This window comes from Homarus americanus, unplaced genomic scaffold (assembly GCF_018991925.1).
Source record: "Homarus americanus isolate GMGI-L3 unplaced genomic scaffold, GMGI_Hamer_2.0 scaffold52806, whole genome shotgun sequence".
In the NCBI taxonomy this organism is placed as follows: domain Eukaryota; kingdom Metazoa; phylum Arthropoda; class Malacostraca; order Decapoda; family Nephropidae; genus Homarus; species Homarus americanus.
The window spans coordinates 7,505,493-7,518,697 of record NW_024720773.1 but is presented as its reverse complement, the minus strand read 5'-3'; the positions used below and the strand labels follow the sequence as shown (position 1 = coordinate 7,518,697).

The following is a 13,205-nucleotide window of genomic DNA, read 5'->3' as shown; positions in this document are numbered from 1 at the left end:
CTTTGTGTACGAACCTCTGTCCTGTATGGCAGTGGAAAGTGACATTACCCACATGAATCTGACCGACGTATATGTATGTATGTGTGCGTGTGTGCATGTATATGTACGTGTACATGTATATGTGTATGTATATACGTATATGTATGTATATGTGTGTGTGTGTGTTTACATATATGTATATGTACTGTCAATGAATATGATGCATCTCTTTGTGTACGAACCTCTGTCCTGCATGGCAGTGAACAGTGACATTACCCATATATACATTTATAGTTGTTAATGAATATGATGTATTTCTTTGTGTGTGAACCTCTGTCCTGCGTGGCAGTGAGAAGTGATACCACCCTTAGTGTCAAGACCTGACTGAATTACTCGGAATAGGCAAACTGTACTACAAGCTCTGCCAATAAATTTGTTAAACAAACAAAACTATAGACATCCCGTTTTCTATCTCTCTCTCTCTCTATCTCTCTCTCTCTCTCTCTCTCTCTCTCTCTCTCAGTTACGTTTTCTATGGTAAGTGTGAAGTCCTGGGGAGCGTCACAATGAATAAGGTCCTAGGTGTCAGCTGGATGGGTGTCAGCGGGAAGGGTGTCAGCGGGAAGGGTGTCAGCGGGGTGGGCGTCAGCGGGAAGGGTGTCAGAGGGGCGGGAGGGAAGACTGACTATCCTAGATTTTTTTTTTAACATTCGCGAAAAAAAAATCTTGATTGATTTAGCGGATCTGTGACACCTGAGGAGTATGTATGTATGTATGTATGTATGTATGTATGTATGTATGTATGTATGTATGTATGTATGTATGTATGTATGTATGTATGTATGTAGGTAGGTAGGTATGTATGTATGTATGTATGTATGTATAGGTGAGATAAAATATACAAAAACTTCCTTACAAAAATAAATAACATATTTTTCCTCCTTCCAATAAACAACAACTTATTTTGGGTCTAATCACCTCATTACCCTCATTAACGGAACATCCAATAGGGCCATTAGTTAATTAGTCGTCTCTTTAAAATTACACTAATGACGTCAACTATTACAAGGGGACAATGATGCTTTGTTTCTCCCGTCACGTCAATAATCTCAATCTCTCGACCAATCAAAACTCAGAAAAAGACGATGGAAATAATCGGATTGGATACCTACAGTGATGCCTTGTTCTCCCGTCACATCAATGATCTTAATCTCTCGACCAATCGAAACGCAGAAAAAGACGAGGGAAATAATCGGATTGGATACCTACAGTGATGCCTTGTTCTCCCGTCATGTCAATGATCTCAATCTCTCGACCAATCAAAACCCAGAAAAAGACGATGGAAATAATCGGATTGGATACCTACAGTGATGCCTTGTTCTCCCGTCACGTCAATGATCTTAATCTCTCGACCAATCAAAACGCAGAAAAAGACGAGGGAAATAGTCGGATTGGATACCTACTTTAACTAACACTTGGAGGACCAGGTAAAGAGACTCTCAACCCATATTTGAAGGTTCTCCCTGACGCACGTAGAGAGATAGAGAGACAAGTGGTTACCTGGAGAGACATCAAGAAGAGATAGATGACTTACCTTCCAGGGCATAGTAGACTGAGCCATTCACGCCCACCATCCTCACACGGTGGGCGGTGGTGTCTAGAAGGCGTATTTTGGGCGTCGTGGGCGGGGTGTGGGCGTCTCCCTTCCCCTGAGAGAAGTCATAGGCGCCATCTCTCTCCCCCATAAGGTCCAGCCCATGATCGTGGGTGTGTCTGGGTGTCTTTTCACGTCCAATAGACGCGGGTGTTAGGGCGTGGGCATAAGCTGGGAGGTCCCTGGAGACGAGGAGCTTCTGTCCCCTAACCAGTACCGTGGGCGCCGCCTCCCTGGCCTTCTGCAGGTACGAGGACTCCAGCTGTAGGTGAGAGAATGAAGGAGAGTTAGACACCTGTTATCATCATCATCATTATTATTATTATTATTATCGTTCTTATTATTGTTACTCTTATTATTATTGTTGTTGTTATCATTGTTGTTGTTGTTGTTATCATTGTTGTTATCATTATCAAGCCTCCAGGTATAATCTCTCACCTGGGAGACGCCTCACACCTGTGCTAATCTTCACTAATGGGCCGAAGAAATTCTTAACCTCAATTACTTAAGAGTGAAGCTCCAGTCTGGCCCCTCACCCCTGGTCTGGTGAGAGAGAGAGAGAGAGAGAGAGAGAGAGAGAGAGAGAGAGAGAGAGATGCTGTCATTCACCCTTTAATCATCTCCCTTACCTCTCTAACCCACCCCCTGACCCCCTACAACCCCCCTCACCCCCACACCTCACCCCCCCCCCTCGTTTTCGCTAATGTAAACAAAGTGGCCACGCGGGACCCCCACAAATCACATCAGTATAGGTGAGAAAATACCGTGAACGATACAGTGCTAAGCCACAGTCTCCACTAAGGTCGAGAGTCCCATGGAGTTAAAGTTTGATCGTCGACTCTATGTACAGATGGGTAGTTGTGTCAATCTGGGTTTTTTTTTATGGATCTTACCTTTTGTGTTTCGGTGATTATCGATATGAGAGAGAGAGAGAGAGAGAGAGAGAGAGAGAGAGAGAGAGAGAGAGAGAGAGGTGAATTAGGACAAAATGACTCTAAAATTAGTGACAAAAATGACTCTAAAATAAATTAAAAGTGGGCAGATAGACAGACACAGAGAGACAGAGAGACAGACTGACAGACAGAGAAGTAACATCCTTGGAAAGCAAAGACAAACAGGGAGACAGAGGACAGACAGACAAACAGACAGACAGACAGACAGACAGACACAGACAGACAGACAGACACAGACAGACAGACAGAGACAGAGAGACAGACAGACAGACACAGACAGACAGACAGACAGAAGACAGACAGACACAGAGAGACAGACACAGACAGACACAGAAAGACAGACAGAAACAACAGAGTCAAACAATATTCTCCTTTAGGGTTTGTATTATAAGACAGGAATTTTTTCATTTCCTGATGGAGGAGACTGGTGAGGGAGACAAAGAGCTGCTGGGGAGAGGAGGGGTGGGGAGAAGGGGAGTGGGGGAGAAGGGAGGGGTGGGGAGAAGGGGAGGGGTGGGGAGAAGGTGAGGGACAGAGCTGCTGGGAGAGGAGGAGTGGGGAGAAGGGGAGGTGGGGGAGGTGGGGGGTGGGGGGAAGGGGGAGGGGAGGTGGGGAGAAGGAGGGAGACAAAGAGCTGCTGGGGGAGGAGTGGGGAGAAGGGGAGGGGAGAAGGGGAGGGGTGGGGAGAAGGGGGGAGGTGGGGGAGAAGGTGAGAAGGAGGGGAGGGGTGGGAGAAGGGGAGGGTGGGGAGAAGGTGAGGGAGACAAAGAGCTGCTGGAGGAGGGAGGGAGAAGGAGGGGAGAAGGAGGGGTGGGAGAAGGGAGGGGTGGGGAGAAGGGGAGGTGGGGAGAAGGGAGGGGGGGGGGAGAAGGGAGGGGTGGGGAGAAGGGGGAGGGGGGAGAAGGGGAGGGGTGGGGAGAAGGGGAGGGGTGGGGAGAAGGAGGTGGGGGAGAAGGAGGGGGGAGGGTGGGGAGAAGGGGAGGGGGGGGAGAAGGAGGGGGTGGGAGAAGGAGGGGTGGGGAGAAGGAGGGAGGGGGAGAAGGGGAGGGGGGAGAAGGGAGGTGGGGAGAGGGGGTGGGGGAGGGGAGGGGGGGGAAAAGGAGGGAGACGAAGAGCTACTGGGGAGAGGGAGGGAAGAAGGGGAAAAGAGGAAGGGGTGAGGGGAGGGAAGGGGAGGAGGGGAGAAATTGTGGTTATAATGTGGGAGAGGGGAGAGGAGGGAGGGGGAGGAGGAGTATGAGGATGGGTGAGGGGAGGGAGGAAGGAGGAGGAGAAGAAGAGAGGGAGAGGAGATGAGATAGGGGACTTGTGGTTATTATTTGGGAGGGGAAATGAGGGGAGGAAGGGGGGGGGAGTTGAGAGGGTAATGGAGGGGGAGGGAATGAGAGGGTGAGGGGGAGGGGGGGGAGAGGGGGAAAGAAGGGGTAAGAGGCAAGAAGACAAGGGAAGAGAGAGAATGAAAGAGAGAAAAATGAATAAATTAAATGAAGGCAACAATAACTAGTTCATTTGTTTTTAAGACTGAGAGTCGTCCCCAACCATTACGCACACACACACACACACACACACACACACACACACACACACACACACACACACACACACACACACACACGAGTAAAAAGAGAATGTGTGCGTGCCTGTGTGTGTGTGTCTGGGTACTAACACATAACTCACATTAGTTGGGCTTAACTGTACCAAGACGTACGGTCCAAGTTTCAACATAGAGGAGGTGTAAATTCAGCCTTAAGCACTGACGTTGATAGCACTGTCTTGAACCCGTAGTATGGGGAGGTAGGGGTGTGTTCTGAACCCTTAACAACAACAACAACAACAACGACGATAACAACAACAACGATAACAACAACAACGACGATAACAACAACAACGATAACAACAACAACGACGATAATAATAATAATAATAATAATAATAATAATAATAATAATAATAATAATAATAATAATAATAATAATAATAACAATAATTATAAAATCACCTAAAATCGTAAAAAAAAAAAATAATGTCCCTAATCTGGCAACACTTCCCATGGCGTTATTTCCGGTTCATTGTAATGGCGGCGGTGTTCAGAAACTTATTTGCCGATTATCATAAAATTTGAGCAAGTGTGGAAGGCGAGGCGTGACCTGTCGTTAACTAGACACTGATGCTCGTAACCTGGAGTAGGAACGGCACTGAAGGCAATCAGGTGTTCGTCTGGCGTAGAGTCAATAAAGTTTTGGATCGCCAGACACAGTGGACTTGTGATGGTGTTTTTCCTCTCTCTCTTTCTCGTCTATCTTTCTCTTGTTCTTCTCCTATTCTCTTCCTCCTTCATCCTCTTCCTCCTCCAACTACTCCTCCTCACCTCTTCCTCCTCATCCTCCAACCAACCACTCCTCCCCCTCTTCCTCCTCATCCTCCAACCAACCACTCCTCCCCCCCAAAACTAACCTATCCAAGAGCATCATTATGAGTAAGCCCCGCGGGGTAGTCTTGTGGGGGGGAAGAGAGGAGGGGAGGAGAGGGAAGGGGGGCTGGCCTGTGGAACTAGGAGCCCCGTGGGGTGGTAATGGCCTCCCTCCCTCGTGGTGGTTCTGCTGCATACTAACATTCTTCCCCCACAAGATGGCCTCCTACCCTCGGGAATCCCCGGCAATTTGAGGATTTGACTTGATGACCAAGAGAAGTGGGTAACCTTACTCTAGTGGCGAGGGATGAGCTGAAACGGCCCTGGGGAGGTTTCCTAGACGAGGGGTGAATACTGGATGAGTAAGGGCAGTGGTGCGTGTTTAGGGTGTGTTTAGTGTGTTTTAGGGTGTGTTAGGGTGTGTTTAGATGTGTTTGGGGGTGTGTCGAGGTGTGTTTAGGGGTGTGTTTAGTGTGTTTAGGGGTGTGTTTAGGTGTGTTTTAGGGGTGTGTTTAGGTGTGTTTAAGGGTGTGTTTAAGGTGTGTTTAGGGGTGTGTTTTAGAGGTGTGTTTAGGGAGTGTGTTGGGGTGTGTTTAGGGTGTGTTTAGAGGTGTGTTTAGAGTATGTGTTTAGGGTGTGTTTAGGTGTGTTTAGGTGTGTTTAGAGGTGTGTTTTAGTGTGTTTAGGAGTGTGTTTAGTGTGTTTAGAGGTGTGTTTTAGGGGTGTGTTTAGAGGTGTGTTTAGGAGTGTGTTTAGTGTGTTTAGTGTGTTTAGGTGTTAGAGGTGTGTTTAGGGGTGTTAGGGTGTGTTAGTGTGTGATCAAGCCCTCTCACACCCTCAGTAGGTAAAAGAAGAAACTCTCACTAAGAGTTTCTGAGATCCACAACAACACGTTTAGGAGGACCTTGGGTGCCAATTCTCTTAGTGGCGATCTGGCATACTAAGAGGAGGTGCTCTAAACTGGAGTGGGGAGGTGCTCTAACTGGAGGGGAGGTGCTCTAACTGGAGGGGAGGTGCTCCAACTGGAGGGGGAGGTGCTCTAACTGAGGGGAGGTGCTCTAACTGGAGGAGGAGGTGCTCTAACTGAGGGGAGGTGCCTAACTGGGAAGGAGGAGGTGCTCTAACTGGAGGGGAGGTGCTCTAACTGAGGGGGAGGTGCTCTAACTGGAGGAGGAGGTGCTCTAACTGGAGGGGAGGTGCTCTAACTGGAGGGGAGGTGCTCTAACTGGAGTGGGGAGGTGCTGTAACTGGAGGAGAGTGTGCCTAACTGAGGGGAGGTGCTCTAACTGGAAGGAGGAGGTGCTCTAACCGGAGGAGGAGGTGCTCTAACTGAAGGAGGAGGTGCTCTAACTGGAGGGGAGGTGCTTCAACTGGAGGGGGGAGGTGCTGTAACTGAGGAGGAGGTGCTCTAACTGGAGGAGGAGGTGCTCTAACTGGAGGGGGAGGTGCTGTAACCGGAGGGGATACCAACTGAGGGGAGGTGCTCTAACTGGAGTGGGGGGTGCCTCTAACTGGAGGGGGAGGCAGTTCTAACTGAGGGGAGGTGCTCTAACTGGAGGGGGAGGTACTCTAACTGGAGGAGGAGGAGGTGCTCTAACTGGAGGGGGAGGGGGGTGCTGTAACTGGAGGGGGAGGGGGGGTGCTGTAACTGGAGGGGTAAGTGCTATAATTGGTAGTAGACAGCTACCAAACAGGGAGGTACTACCGCCTGGGAAGATATTGGAAGCATAATGTGTTGTCTAATGGTAGACCCTGCTGCCATATGTGACCAAGTCCCAGGTTGGTGATCTGACTTTCTGCCTCATTTACACACAATTGCTGGGTCTCAATTGTTTCTCTTACTTTGACAACACAACATACATATATTGTTTCTCACTATTGATCTTTTTTTTTCATTTTTGTATTTTTTTATGGTTCTATATTATTATTATTATTATCATTATTATCAGTATTGTTATTATTATTAGTGTTATTATTATTTAATTTTATTTATTTTCTTATTATAAAATTTATTTACTATGAACTAATTATTATTATTATTATTGTTATATTATTACATCCCCCCCGCCCCCAGGCCCTGATGTGGGTCAGTGACCTGTGTCAGGGTGGGCTAATACCTGTTAAAAAATGGAGGAGGAGGAGGAAGAAGAGAAGGGATGATTGAGGAGGAGGAGGAGGAGGAGGAGAAGAAGGAGGAGGAGGAGGAAGGAGGATTGAGGAGGAAGAACGAGGAGTGAGGAGGAGGAGGACGAAGAGAAAGGAGGAGGAGGAGGTGCTCTCAGGGGACATCAACCAAGCTACATCGGCACGTGTACCTGTTGATTCATTCCTCAACCTCCTCCTCCTCAATCCTCCTCCCGGAATGGGAATTTTGGAGAGTGGGAATGGGGTACTGTGGGGAATGGGAATGGGAATTTTGGATTGGAGATGGAATTTTGGGAATGGGAATGGGAATTTTGGAGTGGAGGGGAATGGGAATGGGAATTTTAAGGACTCCTCTCATCGCTCCCTAGGCTGTCCTCCTTTCCTCTTCCTTCCCTCACCCTTCTACCTTTGTCCTCCAACCTCTACCTCTCCCCTCCTACCCCCTCCCCCCCAAGCTAGGTCAGGAGGTAGTCCCACGCCCAGCAGCCAGTAAGGTTATGAGTGTGGATCAGTTTGGGATTACTCTCTCTCTCTCTCTCTCTCTCTCTCTCTCTCTCTCTCTCTCTCTCTCTCCTACTTGTATAAATTCCAAAACTTTATACCATTATTATTATTTATTATTATCATTATTATTATTATCATCATTATATTATTGCTGAGTTGTGAGGGGAAGATGAGAGAGAGGAGGCAGGGAGGCAGGAGGAGGCTATGAGCTCCTGTTGATCCTGACGAAGGCGGTGGCGATACATTATATACTGCCCTTTGCTTATCCCCAGCAGGAGGGGTCCAGTGGAGTCTTGGAGGGAGGGAGGGGGGGTTAAGGGAGAGGGAGGGAGGAGTGTGGTGAGGAGAGGAGGGGGAGAGGGAGGGAAGGAGAGTATCCTGGAGGAGAGGGAGAGGGGGGTTTTGGAGGGTCAGATAGGAGGCACAGGTACTTTACATACACAGGTAAATTACGACCATTAATTACTTCCTCACACACACACACACACACACACACACACACACACACACACACACACACACACACACACACACACACACACACACACACACACACACATTTCCAGATTACAGGTTTACAAAATACAGATTCCGGGCCTCTTGTTGTCAGATTACAGATTTCTGTCGTGTGTAGGAAATGACTGAGGATAAAATATATATACGAGGATGTAGGGTCAGATTTCTCTCTCTCTCTCTCACTACCTTCTCTCTTAAAGTCTCCAAAATCGCTCAATTATCCATAAATATCGTGAAAATCACCACCTAAAAAAAAGCTAAACTCGTAAACTTCTCTTTTAAAATCGTCAAAATAATCAACTTCTCTTCAAAATCGCAAATATCGCCCAAAATTCGTTAAAATTGTCAACTTCTCACAAAATCGCCCCAAATTGCCCAAATCTCAACTTCTTCCCCAAAATCGTCAACTTCTTCCCCAAAATCGCCAACTTCTTCCCCAAAATCGTCAACTTCTTCCCCCAAAATCGTCAACTTCTTCCCCAAAATCGTCAACTTTTTAAAATCGTCAACTTCTCCTCACTCGACCCAGACAGTTATAACTCCTGAGTGCCAACAATGGTAAAGAGGATGAACAAGGCTTTACTGAAGTGAAGTGAAGTTTGGCGCCGGATTTGACGAGATCTTGGCGGAGATTTGGCGAGATTTGGTAGAGAGTAGCTGAAGTTGATCGTCTGTCTGTCTGTCTGTCTGTCTGTCTGTCTATTCAACCATCATCTGTCAGGTTATAGAAAATGAAAAACATGACGTAATTGTTAGTGGGGACTTATCTTCGTCAGGAGGTCCAGGAGAGCGTTTTCGAGGTCTTTGGGAAACTAAACTTCGACAAGAGAGGATCGTAGAGGACTCACCTTCGTCAGGAGGGCCAGGAGAGGGTCGTGGCGTTGTGGGCGGGGTAACAAGACAGCAGGACCCTGGACAGTATATCACGGTGATGGGGACTTCGTTCACCTGGCTGCCCTTCAGGAGTCACCCATCCCCGCACCTGAAGGAGAAGAGGAGAATAAAATATAATGAGTGATAATTACTTGATTTATCTCGTCTCTTTATATTTCTATAGTTCGTGAGAGACTTGAATTAGATGACGTCATTTGTCTGTCATCAATATATCTCTAACTTATAAAAATTATCTATATATATGTATGTATGTATGTATGTATGTATGTATGTATGTATGTATGTATGTCATCCCCCTCTCTCTCCTACTTACGAAAAGGAAAGTTTTAGAAAGCTCTCTGAGGCAATTTGTTACTAAGTTTCCTTCCCCATCAATCACACTGAGGCTTAAGACTCTCGTTATAGAGCAGGGTTTTCGATTCTTGTAAAGACTCTCTCTCTCTTTTTTTTTTTTTTTTTCTCTTGACATCTCAATTCTTCGAGGTTTCATTATTAAAAAAAATCGTAATTTGAAACACATATCACAACACAACACAACACAACACAACACAACACAACGACAACAACAAGAACACAACACAAAGGTAATTTCTCAAACCCTACAACACAAAAGAGTTGCCAGACATTTAAGGCGTAAGATTAGGCTCTTGGCTCAGAGCTTCATTGTCAAGTCTTTGTATTACCCTCGTGAATATAAAACAGCTGTGTTCCAGTACTTTATGGCGGGGTCTCTGTGACAATAGTGTGTGTGTGTGTGTTGTGTGTGTGTGTTAGTGGTATGTGCGTGTGTGGGTGTTGGTGGTGGGTGTGTGTGTGTGGTGGTGGTAGACTGTGTGTGTATGTGTGTGTGATGATAGACTGACTGTGTGGTGAAAGACTGTCTGCTCAGTTCATTCATCCTCACCATCTTTCAGGCTCTACGTGTAGTGAGAGTTTTATAGTGTCATGAGAGAGAGGGGGTGTTGAAGACAGGTTACAGGGAGGAACTACTTGAAGGAGAAGAGAGGACCTACCTGAAGAAGAAGACCTACCTGAAGAGGGACCTACCTGAAGAAAGGACCACCTGAAGAAGAGAGGACCTACCTGAAGAGATGACTACCTGAAGAAGAGAGGACCTACCTGAAGAACAGAGGACCCTTCAAGAGAACAAGGACCTCCTGAAGACAGAGGACCTACCTGAAGAAGAGGACCTACCTGAAGAGACAGAGGACCTACCCTGAGAAGAACAGAGGACCTCCTGAAGACAGAGGACCTACCTGGAAGAAGAGAGGACCTACCTGAAGAGGGACCTACCTGAAGAACAGAGGACCTCCTGAAAGAACAGAGGACCTACCTGAAGAAGAGGACCTACCTGAAGAAGAGGGACCTACCTGAAGAAGAGAGGACCTACCTGAAGAAGAGGGACCTACCTGGAAGAGGGGACCTGGAAGAGGACCTACCTGAGAGGACCTAGAGAGGACCTACCTGAAGAAGAGATGACCTACCTGAAGAAGAGAGGACCTACTTGAAGAAGAGGATGACCTACCTGAAGAAGAGGGACCACCTGAAGAAGAGAGGACCTACCTGAAGAAGAGAGGACCTACCTGAAGAAGAGATGACCTACCTGAAGAAGAGGAGGACCTACCTGGAAGAGGAGGACCTACCTGAAGAGAGGGACCTCCTGAAGAAGAGGGACCTACCTGAAGAAGAGATGACCTACCTGAGAGAGGGGGACCTACCTGAAGAACAGAGGGACCTACCTGAAGACAGAGGACCTCCTGAGAACAGAGGACCTACCTGAAGAAGAGGGACCTACCTGAAGAAGAGGACTACCTGAAGAAGGAGGACCTACCTGGAAGAGATGATTACCTGAAGAAGAGGACCTACCTGAAGAAGAGAGGACCTACCTGAAGAAGAGAGGACCTACCTGAAGAAGAGATGACCTACCTGAAGAAGAGGGACCTACCTGAAGAAGAGAGTGACCTACCTGAAGAGGACCTACCTGAAGAAGAGGGACTACCTGAGAGAAGAGATCTAGAAGAAGAGAGACCTGCCGAAGAAGAGGACCTCCTGAAGAAGAGGGACCTACCTGAAGAAGGGGGACCTACCTGGAAGAGAGGACCTGTGAGAATCTACCTGGAAGAGGACCCCTGAAGAGAGGGGGACCTGTGGAAGAGAAGATCTACCTGAAGAGAGAGGGACCTACCTGAAGAAGAGATGACCTACCTGAAGAAGAGAGATGACCTACCTGAAGAAGAGAGGGCCTACCTGAAGAAGAGGACCTACCTGAAGAGGACCTACCTGAAGAAGAGAGGACCTACCTGAAGAAGAGATGACCTACCTGAAGAAGAGAGGACCTACCTGAAGAAGGGACCTACCTGAAGAAGAGGGGACCTACCTGAAGAAGAGAGGACCTACCTGAAGAAGAAGAGAGTCTACCTGAAGAAGAGAGGACCTACCTGAAGAAGAGATGCCTACCTGAAGAAGAGATGACCTACCTGAAGAAGAGAGGGGCCTACCTGAAGAAGAGAGGACCTACCTGAAGAGAGGACCTACCTGAAGAAGAGATGACCTACCTGAAGAAGAGAGGACCTACCTGAAGAACAGAGGACCTACCTGAAGAACAGAGGACCTCCTGAAGAACAGAGGACCTACCTGAAGAAGAGAGGACCTACCTGAAGAAGAGAGGACCTACCTGAAGAAGAGAGGACCTACCTGAAGAAGAGATGACCTACCTGAAGAGAGGACCTGCCTGAAGAAGAGAGGACCTACCTGAAGAAGAGAGGACCTACCTGAAGAAGAGATGACCTACCTGGAAGAGAGGACCTACCTGAGAAGAGGCTACCTGAAGAAGAGAGGACCTACCTGAAGAAGAGAGACCTACCTGAAAGAAGAAGAGATCTCTATCTGAAGAGAGGGACCTACCTGAAGAAGAGAGGACCTACCTGAAGAGAGGGACCTACCTGAAGAAGAGAGGAGCTACCTGAAGAAAGGGGGACCTACCTGAAGAAGAAGAAGGATCTACCTGAAGAAGAGAGGACCTGCCTGGAAGAGAGGGACCTACCTGAAGAGATCTACCTGAAGAAGGGGACCTGAAAGAAGAGATGACCTACCGAAGAAGAGATGACCACAGAAGAGAGGACCTACCTGAAGAAGAGAGGGACCTACCTGAAGAAGAGAGGACCTACCTGAAGAAGAGAGGGACCTACCTGAAGAAGAGAGGACCTACCTGAAAGCTACCTGAAGAGGATGACCTACCTGAAGAAGAGAGGACCTACCTGAAGAGATGACCTACCTGAAGAATGGTGAGGTGGTAGGAGATGAGGAGGGATGTCACGGATACGCAGATGAGGACGGAGAGGACGGTTCTGGCTGACCACCACGCCCACACGCCCATCTTCACACCTGCAGGATAATCACAGTTGTTAGATTCTACAGGTGAGAAATTGGGAAAAACCTCATAATTAGAGTAGAGTCTTGGCGTAATATCGTTACCATCTTGGTCGCCATCACTTGAGTCATTCTGTTGTTAAATCCTTAAAATATGAGAGAGAGAGAAATTAATTATGTAAATAATACTTCAATATCGTTCCCAAAACCTCAAAGCAAAGTAAATAAGAGATGAAGAGAGAGAATGAATATCTTCTCTTTGACTTATAACCTTCATCTTGCCGTTCTTGGTGGGATAAAACGTCTCAGTGACCCCTTCAATACGTTTTCTTCTTATGGTCCGTTTTCTTTGATCCGTGACGTCAGGTTCACTTTGGTAGTATGGTAATAACTCGGTTTATGAAGTAAAGGTAAGGAAGGGAGGAGGAAAGAAAAGGTAGGAAGAGAGAGAGAGACGATGGGGAAGATGGAAGTGGCAGGAAATGGACAACGTTTTAATAATGACTCGTAATATTATTTTTTGTTATACCCGGAATGTGGTGGTTGAAGCTCTATCTATCTATCTATCTATCTATCTATCTATCTATCAACTTATAACAGTTCCCCAAATTAAATTAGAAATAAAAAACTAAAAAGAAAAACTCAATTCAGGAACGTAATATAAATTTCCCCAATGAAAAAAAAATAAAAATAAAATAATAATAACAAGCAAATTGAAAAATGGTGAGCGAGGTGGATGGGGGGCTGTCTGTCTGTCTGTCTGTCTGTCTGTCTCGAAGAG

General features: G+C 47.0%; 1 protein-coding gene across 4 annotated transcripts in view; it reads right to left on the bottom strand.

The window, feature by feature from the left end:
* LOC121860980 (cadherin-like and PC-esterase domain-containing protein 1) overlaps window positions 1–12,463 on the bottom strand; it is a 33,115-nt gene extending 20,652 nt beyond the window's left edge. For all 4 annotated transcript variants that reach the window (XM_042358403.1, XM_042358406.1, XM_042358404.1 and 1 more), the window contains exons 1-3: window positions 12,330–12,463; window positions 9,010–9,143; window positions 1,574–1,895 (exon numbers count right to left, since the gene is read on the bottom strand). The gene's annotated coding sequence lies outside the window, so the exon portion shown is untranslated. The remainder of the gene's footprint in view (window positions 1–1,573; window positions 1,896–9,009; window positions 9,144–12,329) is intronic.
* Window positions 12,464–13,205: the final 742 nt, after the last annotated feature.